General features: G+C 38.0%; 1 protein-coding gene across 1 annotated transcript in view; it reads right to left on the bottom strand.

The window, feature by feature from the left end:
- The window catches only part of LOC103256337 (alpha-1,2-mannosyltransferase ALG9), a gene marked incomplete at its 5' end in the record, with an annotated part of 67,309 nt that overhangs the window by 24,328 nt on the left and 23,590 nt on the right, over nucleotides 1-19,391 (bottom strand). The gene's annotated exons all lie outside the window — the stretch shown is intronic.

The raw sequence follows: 19,391 nt of genomic DNA, 5'->3' as shown, positions 1-19,391 counted from the left end.
AAAAAAAAAAAAAAATTCAACAGAATTGGCTGGGCTCAGTGGCTCAGCCTGTAATCCCAGCACTTTGGAAGGCCGAGACAAGTGCATTGCCAAAGCTCGCAGGTTCGAGACCCACCAGGGCAACTTGGCGAGACCTTGTCTCTACAATAAATCAAAAATTAGCCGGGCGTGGTAGTGAGCACCTATACTTCCAGCTACTTGGAAGGCTGAGGCAGAAGGATCGCTGGAGCCTAGCAGGTTGAGGCTGCGGTGACCAGGAACATGCCACTGCACTCCAGTCTGGGCGACAGAGTGAAACTCCAACTCAAAAAAAAAAAAATTTAACAGAATTGACAGAGACACTGGAACCATCCTGTGGCAAAACTGAGATATCAAAACTACAGGAGTGAAGATTATGAAAAATTCATAGTATTAAAAGTAGAGTCATTCAGTTGTTGATAAAATGGATACACCAGAACATTACAGATACTCAAAAGAGAATTTTAATACATTTCATGTAAAGCCATTTTGGCACTGTGCCTCTCACAAAATTAATTACGTCAATGAAACATGCTACACAATCTGTAGGATCCTTCTTCAGTTAAATGGTTCATTTCAGACTATCATCACATTCTCTCTCATCTTAAAGCCATCAGGATATTTAGCAGCCACAGGAAAATTTTTTAGGCCTTTTAAATCTTTTAAAAAGTTTGTTTTTAATTTTTAAGAGACGTTATCTCACTATGCTGCTTAGGCTAAAGTGCAGTGGTTACTCACAGGCCAGATCATTGTGCCCTGAGTCCCTGGAATCAAGCAATCCTCCCGCCTCACACTCTCAAGAACCTAATGCCTGGCTAAAAATGTTTTAACATTTTTAAAGCAAAAAATAAATAAAGACACTAAGCAAGTTTCTATGAGGTTAAGTAAAGTCCAAAGATGAAAAACAGACCACTAATGTAGTCCCCTAAAGAAAAGTAAATCTCAAAGGAAGGAAACTAATATTTTTCAACACTTTTTACATGCCAACTATGTTACACATATTATTTTAAAAATCATAGCAAAGCCTGAGAGGGATTATTATCTCTGTCAAGATTCAGACAAATTAGCTTCACTGTTTTCAACATATGTATATTAAAGTCCTATCATGTACTAGGCATTAAGTTAGCGCTTAAAGACATAGAACCAAATAAAAAAAAGACAAGGTTTTTGCCCTAAAAGGATTTATAGTCCTGACCAAAATCACATGAGTATATAGCAGAGTAATATTTGGAAACAGTGTGACTTCAAAAGTCATACCTCAAATTGTCAAAAATGACTGAGTCAGAGGCAAAGTGCTTTCAGTAGCTCATCTATGCATCTTAAAAATTAAAACCAAAAAAGAGTCCTCTTAGATTATCAGCTTTCAGCTATGATAAAGACCATTTGAAACATGTGTAGATCTATATAGCAAATCTCATATTTACTGGTTAAAGAATGAAGCTTTCCCTTCTTGATCAAGGAAAAGTCAAGGCTACTTGCAATCACTACTCTGTTTCACATGGTACTAGAAGAGCTAGAGAGCATGGTAAGACTAGAAAAAAAAACAAAGGGCAGAAGAAATTATAAGGAAGAAACAAATTCATTAAAAGGACATAACTAATATATATGACAGTTTTGGAATTAAGATTTTTATCAAACTTTAGACTTATAGGATGTAAAAGTCAATGCCATATACTTATATAACAACATAAACAAAATGAAATTTTATAAAAAATATAATTTATAAGGATTTGAAAACATCTATCTTGAAATAAATCTAAAAGATGTGAGCGTGCTCTATTTAAAAATTATGAAATTTTGGCTGGACGTGGTGGCTCACACCTGTAATCCCAGCACTTTGGGAGGCTGAAGGGGGAAGACTGCTTATACCCAGAAGACCAGCCTGGGTAACACAGCGAGACCTCCTCTCTACCAAAAAAAGAAAAAGAAAAAAATACACACACACACACACACACACACACACACACATCTATATAATGATATTTTATTGGCAAATGTCCATTAACTGATGAACTTATAATGTGTACTGGAATTATAATATATAATTTAAATGTATCATATTCATACAATAGAACAGTATTAAGTCACAAAAAGGAATAAAATTCTGATAGATCTACATCATGAATGAGCCTTACAAACACTGATGCAACTGAAAGAGGTCAGACACCAAAGGCCATATATAGTATATTATATGATTCCATTTATATGAAAGGTTCAGAATAGGAAAATTCTCCAAGACAGAAAGCAGAGGTTGCTAAGGACCTTCGTGGTGACTGCTTAATGGGCATGGGGTGAGGGCAGGGTGATAAAATGTTATAAAATTAAATATTGGTGATAGTCATACAACATTATGAATGTACTAAAAGCAACTGAATTGTATACTTTAAAACAGTTAAAATGGTAAATTTTATGTTATGCATATTTTACCGCAATTAAAGAAAATAGTGAAATGGTTAATTTCATCTCAAAGCTTTTTGGATAGACAATAAAACAGATTTTACTAATAGAGTGGTATTCCTTTTTCCTAGATTTAAAACTTAACATTGTAAAGATAGCAATTCTAAACAAACTGATTGATAGATTAAGTACAATCTCAATCAAAATCCCAACAGACTTTCGTGACGCTTGACAAGCTGATTCTAAAATAGCGAAGGACAAGAACAGCTAAGGCACTGTTAAAAAAGAACAAAGTAGGGACTGACTTACTATAGCACTATAGATATTAAGACAGCGAGGTATCAGTGCAGGAATAGATAAACAGAACAGAGTGCCTAGAACAGACAGATGTAGGCACTTATAGACCTTGATTTATGACAGAAATGACACCACAAAGCAGCGAATGTTCTTTTCACCAACGGGTGCTGGGACAACTGGAAATCCATTAGGGGACAAAATGAAATTGGACCTCAACCTCATTCCACACACAAAAATTAACTTCAGATGGAGTACAGACCTAAAAGTGAAAAGTGAGCTCTTGGAAGGCAATGTAGAAAACTATCTTCAAGACCTTGGGGTAAAAAATTTGTTAAACCACACACAAAAAACATTACCTATAAAAAGAAATGATGGACACATTTGACTACACTAAAACTGAGAATACCGGTTCATCAAAAGACACATTGAGAGTGAAAAGACGAGCCATAAATTGTGAGAAGATATATGCAACTCATTTATCCATCAAGGATTTATATCTAGAATATATAAAGAACTCTTGCTAACCAACGAGACAAAGACAAACCACCCCACAGAAACAAGGGCAAATAATTTGTAATAGTTACTTCACAACAAAAAAATCTAAAGGCCAAAACAAATGTAAAAAGTGCTCAATCTCATTAGTAACCAGAAAATGCAAATGAAAACCACAATGAAAAATTGGAATATCAAGTGTGGATCAGAATGTGGAACAATAATTTTATATTGCTGGCAGGAGATTATGTTGCTACAAGACCTTTAGAAAACTATTAGGCAACATCTGCTGAAATTGAACATATGATCAACACAATTCTACTCCTAGGTATTAGATTGAACTATATGAAATAATTAATATTTGATGTTTGATCCACAAAGATGGTAGTTTCATATGGTTCAACCTAATGTATATCCAACCGAAATGCTTGCACCAAAAGTCAAGTTTAAGGATGTTCTCAATGGTGTTATTTGTAGCTGGTCCAGATTAGAAAAAACCAAACATCATCAACTGTAAAATAATAAATACACTGTGGTTAAGTCATACAATGAAATACTATACACTAATAAGAAAGAATAAACTACTGCTATCTGCCAATAACGTGTGATAATTACAAACAAAATGTAAGTGAAAAGATCAGGACACAAAAGAATAAATGCAGTATTATTCAGGTAAAACTACCCTAAATCATTTAGGGCTGCATGTAAAATGATAACTCTAAAGAGAAAAAGCAAGAAAATTATTATCATAAAAGTCAGATAACTCCCTGCAAAGGGGGTTATGGGTAGTGATCAAAAGGAATGACTAGGGGAACTTCTGGGTGCTGACAATATACTATTATTTCACTTAGGTGATGATTACACAGGCACTTGCTCTATTATTACTGAATTATTATTAATTTACCGTACTCGTATTTTATCACATAAAAGTGCATATAAGAACAAACGTGGTCCTCCCTGGCTTACAGTAAACTCTGTTCTTCCCCAGCCTCTACTCTACAGCAATGTTCTCATTCTCTCCCAGCATTATTTATATGTAAAAAAGACTTCAGTCTCACATCTGTCTCTACATATGGCCTATTCCTCCAGGGGAGAGGAAGCGCTCTGAGAATTGACGTCAGACCCAATTCCATTCCACATAACTCTCTAAAAATGATCCTTTGCATAAACACTTCAGGAAGTAGCCTTTTTGGTCTGAACACCCACTCTATAGCTCCCAAGGATTGTAAGAACATGAAATAAGTTTTTAAAAAAGCTTTACAAGTGCCATGCCTCTGTAATCAAATAGAACCAGCAAGAGACAGAGACTTACAGTCTCATGCTTAGACCTTCTTTAGTTACGGAGCCTTCCCTGTGACTTTTCTTTCTTTCTTTTTTTGAGTCAGAGTCTCACTCTGTCATCCAGGCACGCTCACAGCCACAGCCACAGCAGCCTCGACATGCTGGGCTCAGGCAATCATTCTGCCTCAGTCTTCCAAGTAGCTGAAACTACAAGTATGCACCACCATGCCCAGCTAATTTTACTTTTTTTTATTGCCGAGACAAGGTCTCGTCAAGTTTCCCAGGCTGGTCTCAAACCCCTGGGCTCAGGCAATTGTCTCGTCTCTACCTCCCAATGTGCTGAGTATAAGCATGAGCCACCGTACCCTGCCCTTATGACATTTGAAAACTTAATCTCAGCCTGGCTCTTTCTGGTCAGGCACACTACAGGTCTGGTTATCTAGATTTGGTGTTGGGTACACAGTCTACCAGAGATAAAACTGGTAACTAATTAATACTCCACTATATCAGTCTGCTTAGGCTTCACTCATCACACAATCATCCATAAGCAAATTCTATTTAAAAAAAAAAGTCTGCTGGGCTAGGTGGCTCAGCCTGTAATCCCAGTAGTTTGGGAGGCTGAGGTGAGTGGACTGCCTGAGCCCGTGGGTTCAAGACCAGCCCAGGTACCCTGGTGAGACCTTTCCCTACAATAAAAAAAAAAAACAAAAAACTAGCCGGGCATGGTAGCACATGCCTGTAGTTCCAGCTACTTGGAAGGCTAAGGCAGAAGGATCACCTGAGCCCAACAGGTTGACGCTGGGGTGGCTGTGAGCATGCCACTGTACTCCAGCCTGGGCAACAGAGTGAGACTCCAACTCAAAAAAAAAAAAAGTCACGATCTTAGAAAGGCACCAATCAAAATCATATTAGTTGAGATACTAATCCATTAAAAATATCTGTAACCTCCTTTTCATTCTTTCTAGGAAGCAGTTGATAAACAACTAAAACATACATGGACAAAGGCTTCCAGCAGAAAATGATTAGGTACGATCAAAGGCAAGTTCTTTATTAGATAAAGATAACAACAATAATAATAAGGCCATTAGAAAAGGAGTTTTAATTTAGTAGGCCTAGATTCAGGTCAAACTAGCTGAGTGACCCATACTCATTTAAGTTTCTTTATACCTTAACTTCTTCTGTACAATAAAGATATATCACTTACCTCAAATAGCTGTATTAAGGATTAAATGGGCTGGGTGCAGTGGCTCACACCTGTAATCCCTTTGGAAGGCTGAGGCGAGAGGAATGCCTGAGCCCGGGAGTTCAAGACCAGTCAGAGCAACATAGTGAGACCTCATCTCTATAAAAAAATCAAAAAATTAGCCGGGCATGGTGGTGCACACCTATAGTCTCAGCTACTTGGGAGGCTGAGATGGAAGGATCCCCTGAGCCCAGAAGGTCAAGGCTACAGTAGCTGTGATTGTGCCAGGGCACTCCAGCCTGGGACGCAGAGTAAGACTCTGACTCAAGGGGAAAAAAAAGGATTAAATGAGATGATTCATTTAAGTAAAACTGGTAAACTGTAAAGGATTATAAAAATAGTTGGAATATTAGAAGGAATACTTGACCAGCTCTGTGAAATTTAAGACTTTAACTGGTAGAAAAGATCCCTGGAGCATTGGAGACCATTCAAATGAATTACTGTTTCAACCTAGGGTGATGTCTATTGTCAATTCAAATTAAACCCAACATGCAGGATAGAAGGGTAACAACATTAACCACATATAGGCCCTGATTAGCAATGAATTAGTAGCACTCATTAAATGATATCAAAATGAATCTTCTGTACATCCTCAAAGCATTTATTAAGTACCTATTTGGTGACTCCTAAACTAGAGTATATAAAATTACTATAAGACATATCCCTGCTCTTAAACTTGTAATTCAAGAAATGACATTAGCACATATGAAATACAGAAAGTGATATTAAAAAAGAATTCAGAGGTCAGGAGCAGTGGTGCATGCCTGTAATCCCAGCATTTTGGAAAGTTGAAGCGAGAGGGCTGCCAGCGCCCAGGAGTTCGAGACCAGCCTAGGCAAGGTGGCAAGACCTTGTCTCTACAGAAAAATCAAAACATGAGCTGAGTGTGGTGGCATGCATCTGTAGTCTCAGCTACTTGGAAGCCGAGGTAGGAAGGGCCACCTGAGCACAGCAGGTTGAGGTTGCAGTAGCTGTGATAGGGGCACTGCACTCCAGCCTGAGCAACAGAGTGAGACTCTGATTCAAAAACAAAAAGATAAATACATAAATAGTAATTCAGAGTTCAGAAAGGAAGAGATCACTGAGGACTACAGTAGTTGAAAAGATTTCCTAGAGATAGTAATAAAAGTTGAAGTAAAACAGAAGGGAAAAGGCAAGAATGAGTATGGTAACATGGGGAAGAGGAAGAATATCTGCCTGTCCCAAAAGGCATATTATGTTGAGAAACAAAACTAGCAAGATAGTCTAAGGACTAATATTAAAGGACTCCAAGGAGAAGGATCTGGATTTTATGCATCAGAAATTGACTTGACACTTTTCAGCCAAGAGGTATGATGATAAAAACTGGGTCTTGGAGAGAACTCTACTGGCTAGGCTGGGGAGGTAGGGCAAGGAAGTACTAGGGGAAAGAGCTGATACAAGGACTCCAGTGATTAATGTCATATCCATCTGTGAGGTGATAATGCCTCTGATGTATCCATAGACTGGGAGAATGAAGAAAGAAGAAAGGGAAAATCTTAGATCTATTTCAAGAGAAAGCAATGACAGCCTACCTATCATCTTTTCTTCCCTGTCTTCTCCTACCCTTCCAACTTTTCTTCCCTCCTCTGCTTCTTTTCGTGCATTCTTGTGTACATTTGTTAAATATATATTATCAAAGATGACAGATTTCAAATTCAGTGAACTAGGGAGAAGAGGCAGTTGTAGTGAAGAATCAGGTGGGGTGACACTGAGGAAAGATGCTAACTTCTGTCTTACATTTAATGAGGTGGGAAGATGCACGGTACATTCAAGTTGAGTCATGCGTTGCTTAACAACGGAATCCATTCTGAGAAATGTGTCATTAAGTGAGTTCGCTGTTGCATGAACACCACAGTCTACTCATATAAGCCAAGATGTAGAGTCTACTATACACCTAGGCTATATGGTAGAGCCATCATATATGTGGTCTGCCATTGACTGAAACGCTGTTATGCTGTCATGACTGTAATTGAAAGAAGGCTAATATGACTAGAATACTGAGTTAGAGAACTGTTTTCTGTTCCTACTGCCTGGAACACTCCCTCCTGCCCCCTCATAAAGTCCTACTCATGCTTCAGATTTCAGCTAAAAATGATTTCATTAAGAAAGACTTCAATGACCACTTAAACTAGGACAGACCCCCAAATTACATGCTCTCATAGCAACCAGTACTTCTCAAAACATTTCACAATAATAATCTATGAATCAATTGGGAAATTCATTGTAAACTCTATGAAAGTTGAGACTGTGTCTGTCCCATTCACTCTTCTCTTCCAAAAACCTAGCACACTACAAAACAGACAGTAGGTGCTAAGTAAATGTATATTTAAAGAAACATATAGAAGAATGCACAAAAAGAAGCAAAGAAGGGAAGAACAGGTGAAAGAGTAGAAAAGAGAGGAGAAAGAAACAGAGAGGGCAGAAGACCACAGATAAAGCTGGGCAGATGTCTATAGTGCTGAGCAGATGGGAGAGCGGAAGAAGCAAGGGACAGAAGGACCCATTAGAGAGAAGTAGAAGAATCAGAGAAGTTTCAAAAATTAGGGTAGAGAATGGATTTCACGTGCCACAGAAAGGCTGTGAGGAGGCTGAAGACTGAGAAAAGGTACCAGTAGGAATGGGTTCAACAGTGTACCAAATAATTGTATCACAGTTTAAAAGGCTGTGTGGGGACAAGGAAAGAACTAATAATCCAATCTCCTACTCTCAGTGACCTTCCCTGCTCTATCCAGCTGCCTGAGCCAAGCCCCACAAGTCCTAAGACAGGAAGGATATGAAGCTGCATTCAGGCATCTATCAGATAGAAATGACAATGACGCACGTAGCTGTAAAAATAGAGATCTCTGGCAAGGGCCAACATGAAGTTCAGGGAACATTGCAGAGAAACCATCTCCACATATAAGACAGATCTTATTTCTCAAATGTCACTGAAAATTCTCGGGTAAACAACTGTCCTAGAGAATCCTCTAAGAGCCTAAGGGGATAATGTGAAAGATCAATCAAAATCAACTGTTCTGTAATCTACAAGGCAAAACGGAGAATTAAAACTGAAAAAACTGTTTAGACACTGCACACAGCTAAGTAAAATTTGGCTATAACTGAGGCTATCCAACAGCAACAATGGTTGACATAAGCTGCTAATTTAATACTTAACTTGTAAGCAGCATTCAGAATGTCTTCTTTCTAAATACATAATAAATTTGGATTCATCTCATCTCTTCATATCCCTCGGTGAACAATGGTAGTAAGGCCCAAACCTTCTTCTTCTTTTTTTTTTTTTTGATGAATCTTTTTTTTTTTTTACTTTAAAGATGTAGGGTACAAGTCAGAATTGGGTGCTTAAGTGGTCTAGGTACAGGCCCAAGCCTTCTTATAGCTGAGCAGTATAAGCTCTGTGAAGGCAGGATCTGAGTCTGTCTTGATAGCACTGGTGCCTGTTATAGTACCTGGCATATCTCAGGCAGTCAAAAAGTACATGTGAAAGGAAAGAATGGTCACCAGCTGTACAAAGTTGCTGGAGCAACTTTAAACACCAAGCTGCTCAAAACTATGACTAGCTACCTATAAGTGCCAAGAATTTCTTCCCTTAGTTTCTAATTCCTAGGGGAAAATCTATTTCTTCCATAATACCATAAAGTAAATATCAAATCATAATACATCTACTAAACATCTCTAATTAGCAAAATGAGTTCAAGCTCCAGTAAACTGACTACTAGTTTTGAGTAAACCTAGAAAATTCGCCATAACAAGATTTGACTTAGCTGGATATTTTATCAAATGGAAAATTAAAGTATGTGAGTTGCCTACAGAAATCAAATTTAATCAAAAATTTAAACAACTATTTTTGGATTCCATTACTGTGATCAAGATATACACCCCATTCAAGTCTACGAATGTGCCCCTGCTATTTGGAAGGGGATTAGAGAACCCAAAGGGAACAGAAAACAAAGAGAAGAATCACATTCAAAAGCAACTGTCTCAGTCTGTTCTGTACTGCTGCAATAGAATACCTGAGACAGAATAATTCATTAAAAAACAAAAATTTATTTCCTCACAGTTCTGGAGGTGGACAAGTACAAGATCACAGTGCTGGCATCTGGTAAGAGCGTTCTGACTGTGCTATCCCATGGTGGAAGGCTTCATGTGGTAGAAGGGCAAAGAAAGCATAAGCAAGAGGGGGCCAAACTCGTTCTTCTGTAAGGAACCATCTTCTGAGATAACAAACCCACTCCCATAATCACAGCACTAATCCATTCATGAGGGTAGAGCCCCCATGACCCAAACACCTTGCGTTAGGCACCACCTCCCAACACTGCCACATTAGGGATCACATTCTCAACACCTGAACTTTGGGGATACATTGAAACCATAATGTTAACCCAAAGTCCAAATGGAGATTCCTTGTTTTTCTCAATTCATAGACAGGATGTTAGAGATAATCAAGTCTGATTCTGTAGCCTTCCAGACCTTTCTGCATGTAAAATAGTTCTGAAAATATATCTTTTGACTCCACTTTAGTCATAATTTTTTTATTACAAAAAAACAAATGTAAAAAGAAATCCTTCTGCACATGCCCTACCATATTTGAAAACAGATGATTATTTGTGTTCCTATGAGGCCCTGCTCTCAAAGTCTGTACTCGTACAAGATCAAGTGAGCTTTCGCCCTTCTGCTCCACAGATTTCTGTCCTCCCTGAGCTCAGCTTAGGACATCAGCATGACTCTTTGACAGGTGGGTAGCCCCTGTCAAACTTCCCACTGGCACTGGACCCAGAGTGGCACCAGAGCTCCTTGGGGCTCACCCCCAAAACTCTAGGGCCTCCCACTTATCCCACATTCTCATGTCTCTTCACTGTGCCAGATCAGAGGCAAGCTCAACAGTGTCTTCCTTCCTGCTGATTCCACCAACCCCATTCCCTTGGCTGTGGTTTCGCTGTAGGGACAGTGGGAATCTGTTCCTACAGAAATCATCCATTCATGCGTGTCACTAATTAGATGACAAGACATTTGGCTACCTTAAGGGAGTCATAGCTACTTCCGCTGTTTGCCTGTGCTTCATTGAACTTCTTCACTTTGACATTCAGCATACTAGGCAGACATCACATTGTGTCAAAATCTGCTGCAGGCCTTCAAGTTGGATACGGATTATATCAGCAAGCAACCATAAAACAAACATTTGAAGCAGCTAACTCTCCAAAAGACAAAAACAGAAAAGCAGAATATTATGATTATGCTCTCTGCCTCCAACTAAGTGCCCTTCTTAGTTAAATCTAGCGATAATTTCCATTTGCATCAGGAAATGGGATCTCTAATTCTCAGCCTCTCACTTCCTCAGATTTTTACCATCTTTCCAAAAGGTTTGGACTATAAACCATTAAGATCCCTCTCAACTCTAAGAAATAATCACTGTAGAGAAAATAATTTTATTGCAATTGTAAATATGCTCCACGTTGCTGGTTCTACTTTTCTCTGAACTACAGCTGCTCATCTTTAGATATATTTTCATATTAATAGACAGTTCTGCTCCAGAGGCAACAAATACCTACTTTTTACATTGTTGAGACTTGGGCAATTAGAAAGTCTATGTCTTTTCTAGTACTAAACATAGTTGAAGAAACATATTTGTCGCAAATGGCAATGGCAAAATAAGATCATTCAGTTCTCTCAATTTGTTGATGTCAAGAAACTTTTTTTTTTTTTTGAGTTGGCGTCTCACTCTGTTGCCCAGTGTGCAGTGGCTGCTCCCGGCCACCGCAGCCTCGACCTGCTGGGCTCCGGGGATCCTTCTGCCTCAGCCTTCCAAGTAGCTGGAACTACAGGCATGCGCTACCACGCCCGGCTAATTTTTCTGATTTTATTGTAGAGATGAGGTTTCACCAAGTTGCTCAGGCAGGTCTCGAACCCGCAGGCTCAGGCAAACCACTCACCTCAGCCTCCCAAAGCGCAGGATTACAGGCTGAGCCACCAAGCCTGGCTGTCAAGGAGCTATTTAAAGTCATAATATTATCAAGGTTAATGACGGAAAGGGTTAGAGAAATTTTGTGGGCTTGCATGCCTGAAAAATTGTACGTTTTTACAGAGCTTCTTCAGCTCCAAGTGCTTTATCATTATTAAAAAAAGTTGATTTAGGAACAGGTCACATGTCTTATCTCCAGATTCTAGAGTCACCACATAGCTCTATCCTGAAGTTGGGTGACCAAAAACACAGAAAGTTCCAACTGTTGTTTCTCTTCTCATGTCTCGCAATAGCTGTCACTAATCAATTGTAGCACTCTTCAACAGCCTGGATTCAATGTTATCATGCTTTTCAACCCTGGGCTCCAGTCAGTTATTACCACTTGATTAGAAGTATCGCATGAAATTAAACTGGTACCAGGTAGGGTGTGGTGTAGTGCTCTGTGAGTTCTTGATTTTGCCATAGAAAAGAATTTCAGAGTGAATCCAAAGTAAAGTTTAAGCAAGAATTCATTAGAAATAAAAAGGCATGCTCAAGAAAGGTATGAGTGCCTTAAGAGAAAAAGCATGTTTGCCTCTGACAAGAAGCTTTGTATAATTTTACGATGATTAAGCAAATCTCATAAGAGGCAGGTTACAGATGTCTGGTCATGAGTGTTGATTACCATCTCTCAACCTTCTAAGGTTACAAGGACCTTCTAAATAATGAAAGTTATTGCCTAACTAGATTTGGACTTTTTTTAAGAACATGTCTGTTTTGGGCAACTCCCTATTGTTTCTGTGATTTACTGTACTTGTAGATCTACATTCCAGCCCGCAAGGCGGTCAGGTCTGGTAGGCCTGACTGGTCAAGGGGTCAGGTCTGGGAGACCTGATTGGTCAGGTGAAGGTTGTGTACTGATAACAAAGATGTCTGAACTCTTATCCTGTTTTAATTTAGACCTGCCTGCAAGAAACATCTCCATCTATGTTTAAACCACACTGACTAACTTGTCTCAAAACTATTTGTCACCTTGTGAAATCAAACATGCGGGTAACACCCAGGATGATGATAACACAACTCAATGAATCCAATGGGATGATATCTCTTAGTTCTCAACAACATATCTCAATGTAAACAAACATCCTACTTTACATAAAAATGCACATTCAGAAATCTAAGAAATCATGGACGATTGCTTCACTTCTTCTGTTTTACAACAACAAATTTCACATTTCTTTCATAAATTTAACTTTAAAAATATCTGTTTATATAAAATATTTTAAGAATGCATCTATAATACAGAATGAAATTCATTAGTATTTATGACTAAAGTCATTTTCACTACCATTAAGAAAGCCCTGTTAAGTACTAAATTAGGAAACAAAAAAAAATCACACAAATTTTAGAGAACTACTCAGAGCTAAGTTTAGCTACGTATACAAAAAGTCACTATTTTTGTCAAAATCTCCATTTTTTTAAGTATTTTATATTGTTATTATAATTTAAAAGGGAACCAAAGAAAGATAAACATATGAATAGATATCTCCCCTTTATGAGCTTCCTACCTAAGAGGGACAATAACAGATGTACAAACTTTAAATGACAATCAGCCAACAGAATACAGCCATTATACCAAAGCACAAATAAAAGGCAAAGGGAAGTTGTCAGTTATCCAATGTTGGCAAAACATGTTCAAAATATCTTTTGCTATTGTAATTTCCTCACTTAATCAGTTAGTTGACATTATCAGTTCCTAGTATATATTTTACAATCCAAGAAGAGGGAATGTCTTTTTATTTTTTATTTTAAACATTTTGTTTGTTTGTTTGTTTGTTTGTTTAGGCAGGGTCTTCCTCTGTTGCCCAGGTTGGAGTGTAATGGTACGATCAAGGATCACTGCTGCTTGAACTCCTGGGCTCAAGCGATCTTCCTGCCTCAGCCTCCCAAGTAACTAGGATTACAGGCATGCACCACCATGCCTAGCTAATTTTTCCTTTTTTTTTTCCTTGTAGAGATAGGGTCTCCTTATGTTGCCTAAGCTGGCATGAGTCACTGAACTCAGTCTTAGGAATGTCTTTAAACTCAAAACTTTTCACAGTTATTTTCATCATCCATTCAAAAAAATGCAAATTCAATATATAAAGCTCTACCTGGGTTAATATTTGTATCAACCTATGAAATTATATATCTTTTTCTTGGCTTGAAATGTTACAAAGAGCTAGATGGGAAAAAGGACTGGAGAAGGTGTTCAATTTTATGTTGATTCCTATGTTGGTTTCAACACACAACTTTGTTTATTTGAAATTCTGTGAATTTGCAATATATCTCAGTCGCATATTGAAGTGTTAGTAGCAAAATATATTTAAGAGTAGGGGTTATTTATGTGCTGTTTATTCTATTAACATAGATAATTGGTTGTATTAAATGTGTTAAGAGTAAATTAATTTTTTAAAAGATTAAGTCCTTTTCTTCTTTTAGGAAAAATGAATATTGCAGAATTCTTGGAGAGCTGACAGGGTAAATGGCCATAGAAAAGTTGCATCACAGGCCAGGTGTGGTGACTCACGCCGATAATCTTAGCACTTTGGGAGGCCAACGTCAGAGGATCGCATGAATCCACGGGTGCGAGATCAGCGTGGGCAACTTGGCGAGACCTCGTCTCTACAATAAATTAAAAAATTAGCAGAGTGTGGTGGCATGTGCCTGTAGTTCCAGCTACTTGAAAGGTTACGGCAGAAGGATCACCTGAGCCCAGCAGGTTGAGGCTGTAGCGGTCGTGAGTGCACCACTGCACTCCAGCCTGGGTGACAGAAGGAGAGACCCCAACTCAAAAAAAAAAAAAAAAAAAAGAAAGAAAGAAAAAATTACATCATAATAAAAAAATAAAAAGATATCAGTAGCTCTTCTTTGCTTAATCTGCAAAGGAGACATTTCCTGTAGAAAGTAGATCTGCAGTCTAAAAGGTGGTTTGGCAGACTAGTTGGAGGGAAGGAGACAAATAAGAATGGCATCACAGGAACAGAAAAACCTATCTCTGTAAAGACTTACAGGTATAAGTGTACCGGGCAGACATGCTAGGTGGGAGAGGGAAGAGGCATGGTTTCCAGACTTTGAATCAGAGTTTCCGCAAATGGCCCTGACTGGGATTCAGAAGTATCTGTATGGAACAGACCTAACATAGCTAAAAGAAGAGTATTGAGCTGGCACAGTGGCTCATGTCTGTATTCCCTTCACTTTGGAAGGCCAAACTGGGAGGATTGCTTGAGTCCAGGAGGTCGAGGCTGCAGTGAGCTGTGACTATCCCACTGCACTCCAGCCTGAGCATCAGAGTGAGACTCTGACTCAAAAAAAAAAAAAAGTAATCCAAAGGAAGGCCCAAACTTTACCTGTACAATGTCCACTTGCATATCTAAATCTGAATTGTACCCCACATCTTTAAAGTTAAAAAAAAATTAAAAGTATTGCATCTTCTGGTAATATATCAAACTTGATGGGAACCAGCTAAGATGCAAAGCTGCCAAACACTGACCTTTGCCAATTCACATGAGGAACAAATGACATTAGAAACAAATGACAGAAGAAAGCTAGACATGATCCCTGTCCTCTAGGAGCTTGTAGCCTAGTACCCTTCCTGGAATACAAATATACCTGGAAATATCATAGTGTTTGAATTCTAATTGATCTAAATTTTTCTTATTAACAAGGTTTGGGAAGACCTCTCTTTAATTCAAAGACTTAAATGAGGGGTTATTTGAATATTTTAAATTAAAAATAAAAACCCTGCCATGTACAAGCCTTACATTAGGTACTGTGAAGGTTTCAAAGATTAATGACAAAGAAATGAACCCTTGTCTTTAAATAATGTATAATTTAGCAGAGAACAGTCACATACATAAATATGTGAGAACAAATGAAATGGGGAAGAAATGAAAATTATTTCTGCTCAATTAACTAAAATCCAGAAACCTCAAAGCATTTAATTTCCCCTAAACACTCAATGTTCTTTCATACTTCAAGCCTTTGAATAGGCTGTTCCTCTTGACTAGGTCAATTTCCCCTTCCTCTGCCAGAAAACTCATAATCATCCTCTAAGACCCAGCTCCTGTGCTACCTCTTATGTGACACTGTCCCCAAATAGAGAAGTAGGAAGAGTTCTCCTACTTTCTCTGGGCTCCCACAGCCCATTATGGCATCTACTATATGGTTTAATAATATTTTAGGTTTGTTTCTCCTATTAGACCCTCAGGGCTTGATTTATGTCCTTTTCTAAATTCATCTTTAGTTTTATCAAAACAATATATGCACAGAGTTTTTTAAAAAATTTAAGTAGTACAAAAAGTTTATCAGGCAAAACGCAGTACCTTCCTTGCTCCCCCATTCTGATTCCTAGAGGCAACCACTCACAACTCTTCCAGCTTGTTCTCCTGGTAGCTTTTGATTTTTCAATCATCAAATAGCAATATACACTAACTTCTTTTGGTATGCGATGCATCTTGGTATGGATCTTCTGTCATCCATCATTTCAGGGACACTTTGTGGCCTTTTTAAATCTGAAAACCAATGTCTTTCTGTTCTGAGGATTTTCTCGCATGGTATCTCTGGCAGTTTCCTCTCCTCCATTTCATCTGTTCTCTCTTTCTGGATCTCCTATTAGCTAGACTCTTGATCCTCTAATTTTACTGTTTCTTTCCTTATTTTCTATATCTTTGGGTATTATTATGGTCTTTAAGATCTCTTCTACTTTATCCTCTAATCATTCTGATCTTTTAAATTTCTATTATCTTTACTTTTAACTTCTAGGAGCTCTTACATCCTAATTATTCCCCTTTAAAGATATATACATATGTACACTTTTTTTTTTTTTTTTTTTTTGGCCAAGTGCAGTGGCTCACGCCTATAATCCCAGCACTTTGGGAGGCTAAGGTGAGAGGACTGCCTGAGCCCACAGGTTGGAGACCAGTCTGGGCAGCATGGCGCGACCTCGTCTCTACAATAAGTAAAAAAATATTAGCTAGGCATGGTGGTACATGCCTGTAGTTCCAGCTACTTGAAAGGCTGAAGTGGAAGGATTGCCTGAGCCCAGCAGGTCGAGGCTGCGGTAGCCGTGAGCATGCCATTGCACTCTAGCCTGGGTGACAGAGTGAGACTCCCACTCAATCAATCAATTTTTTTTTTTTTTGCTTTATGAATGCCAAAATTGTACTCTATCAGGTAGTAAAACAAAAAACTTAAGACAAATTAAATTGGATAGAGTTTAACTGAGCAAAGAAGGATTCATGTATCAGGCAGCCTCCCAAACTAGAGCAGGCTCAGGGAGACACTGGGTTAGCCATATGGTGGAAGAAAATTTATGGACAGAGAAAGGTAAGTGGAGTACAGAAAATAGAAGTGAGGTACAGAAATAGCTGGACTGGTTACTGCTCAGCATCTGCCTTATTTGAACCCGGTCTGAATGACTGCCTTTGATTGGCCAAAACTCAGCAACTGACACAAGAATAGGTTAATCAGTCTATATATCCAGCTAGGTCAGAGTTCACCATGTGCAAAGCTAAAGAAGCTTCTAGGTCAACCCACAACATGCAAGGAGGCAGCTTTGGGCTAAACATAATTTAACACAGGAAATATTGATTATATAAGTGTAAATTTTTCTTACTGCTTCTACACTATTTCTGTTTCTTTCCATTCCTTTTCTTCCCCCATAATTACTCCCCTTCTTTTTTTTTTTTTTCTTGTTAGGGACTTTTCTTAAATGATAGGAGACTAATAATACAAAAGTATTTTTAGCACATAGTCAGGGATAATAAAAAGCTGAACAAACGAATGGGTGGGTGAGTGAACCAATGAGGGAACAGAATGAGAAACACTTAGACATGATTAAGAATGAACAAGATGTCTCAGGATTGGAGATGAACAGATTTACAGACTACCGTCTTCGTGAGCCAGTGATTCGAGACTTGCCCCTGCCAGTAGGTAATCTCAAGCATGCTTATCAGACAAACAAGACTTTTTGTCCAAACCCCAACAATCAGCAAATTAATTAGTTTTAACTGTTATTTAATTCCTTAACCCCCCTCCCACCTGGAAGAATTTAACATATTCTATTTGCCTTATCCACTCCAGTATCCTCTTTAGTTTTAGGTCTCTAAAAAAATTTTCCTCAGAGCCTGTAAATTGGTAAACAACATCTATTTCTTTGAAGTAATCAAGATATAGCTTGCACAAAGAGTAGCAAAAGCAGTCTGAAATATGATTGAAATGACTTGAGAGGTGGCCAGAAGGCTAAGGGGCAAAAATTACTTAATAAAAAACTTATCTCCCAGTTTTGAGTTGAAAGTTCTCCGTATGCTCAAAGATGAGAAATGCAAAGTCAGCAGACAACACGCTGAGTGTTGTTCATCAAGTACAACAGAGAACTTGGTAGTGGTGTAAAGATTTCATATTGCTAGCCCCATTATAGTTATTTTGTTTTTCATGATGGAAGTAAAACATAGCTTACTATTAAAAATATAAGTAAAAAGTATTTTATAAAGTCATTTATAATTCTCCCACCCAAAGAAAATCACCATCAATCTGTTTCTGTATATCTCAGAACTTTTTCTCTGAAGCTATTGATTTTTCATCACAAAATCTGAATCACGCTATATATATACTGTTTTGCTGTGATTATTTTTAGTTTGAGAATTCTCAGTTTAAATCCCTGGTAACATTAAGTGTCTACTACCCCCTAGGTCTAAAAGCTAAAGTAACACAAGTTGAACCAGAATCAGAGGGAATAATTTCTTCTCTCATATTTAACAATATCTCACACCACAAAATCTGAGACTATAACCACATCATCTACAATTCAAAAATCAAAAGACTGGATTTAAATCTTCATTAAAGTATAACCAAAGAGCTCATTTTTTTGTTGTTTCTTTAGATTTAATCATTCTTTCTTGCATCAAAAATAACAAAATTGTAGGGTGACATGAACACATGATTGTGAAACAAAAATGTGTTTCATTTCATTAGTCACCGGCTACATATCAACCAGCTGTCAAAGCTAAAAATATGACTTAATTTAAAATTTTGTAAAACACAAGCATTTAAGATTCATTTTGAAAGAAATGTGACTTCTTTCAGTTTCAGCCCACTAGAAGCTTTGGAGAAGAACAAATTAAGTACCTCTAAATCAAAAGAAAAAAAAGTTAACAGTGGGGGAATTCAAGCTCATGTATTCACCATCAGTATCACATTGTTTACATCTTAACAATAAAATATGTTGATATGACAATTTAATACCATCCCAAATGTAAACAAAAATACGTATTCTCAAAAAAAAAGAGAACTGAGATCAAGATACTACTAATAAAAGATCTGCATTTTGTCATGTGAGGGGTGAGCTAAGGAGAGCTGTGTAGTAATAATTATCACAGCTTTTCCTCAGCAGTTGTAACTTTGTCAGAGTTGGAGTCTGCAGCATCACACCCAGGGACCAAGACAGAACACAGAGGAAGCCTCTAACTGAGCCTCTTTCCTGTGGGACAGAGCAGCATGAAAACTTCCAACTCTGGTCATAAGGGCCCTTGGCCCAGGAAGCACATCTCCAGGTAAACTTTGCCACCATAAAATAAAAATATTTGATTGGAAAATCGGTAACAGAATAAGCTAAAATAAAAACTCTAACTGGATTTCAGGTGTTGTTATAGCAAATTGGAAGGAGAT

The sequence above is a fragment of the Carlito syrichta genome, unplaced genomic scaffold (assembly GCF_000164805.1).
Source record: "Carlito syrichta isolate Samal-C Ts95f unplaced genomic scaffold, Tarsius_syrichta-2.0.1 Scaffold289261, whole genome shotgun sequence".
Lineage (NCBI taxonomy): Eukaryota > Metazoa > Chordata > Mammalia > Primates > Tarsiidae > Carlito > Carlito syrichta.
This window is presented reverse-complemented; position numbering and strand designations above follow the sequence as displayed.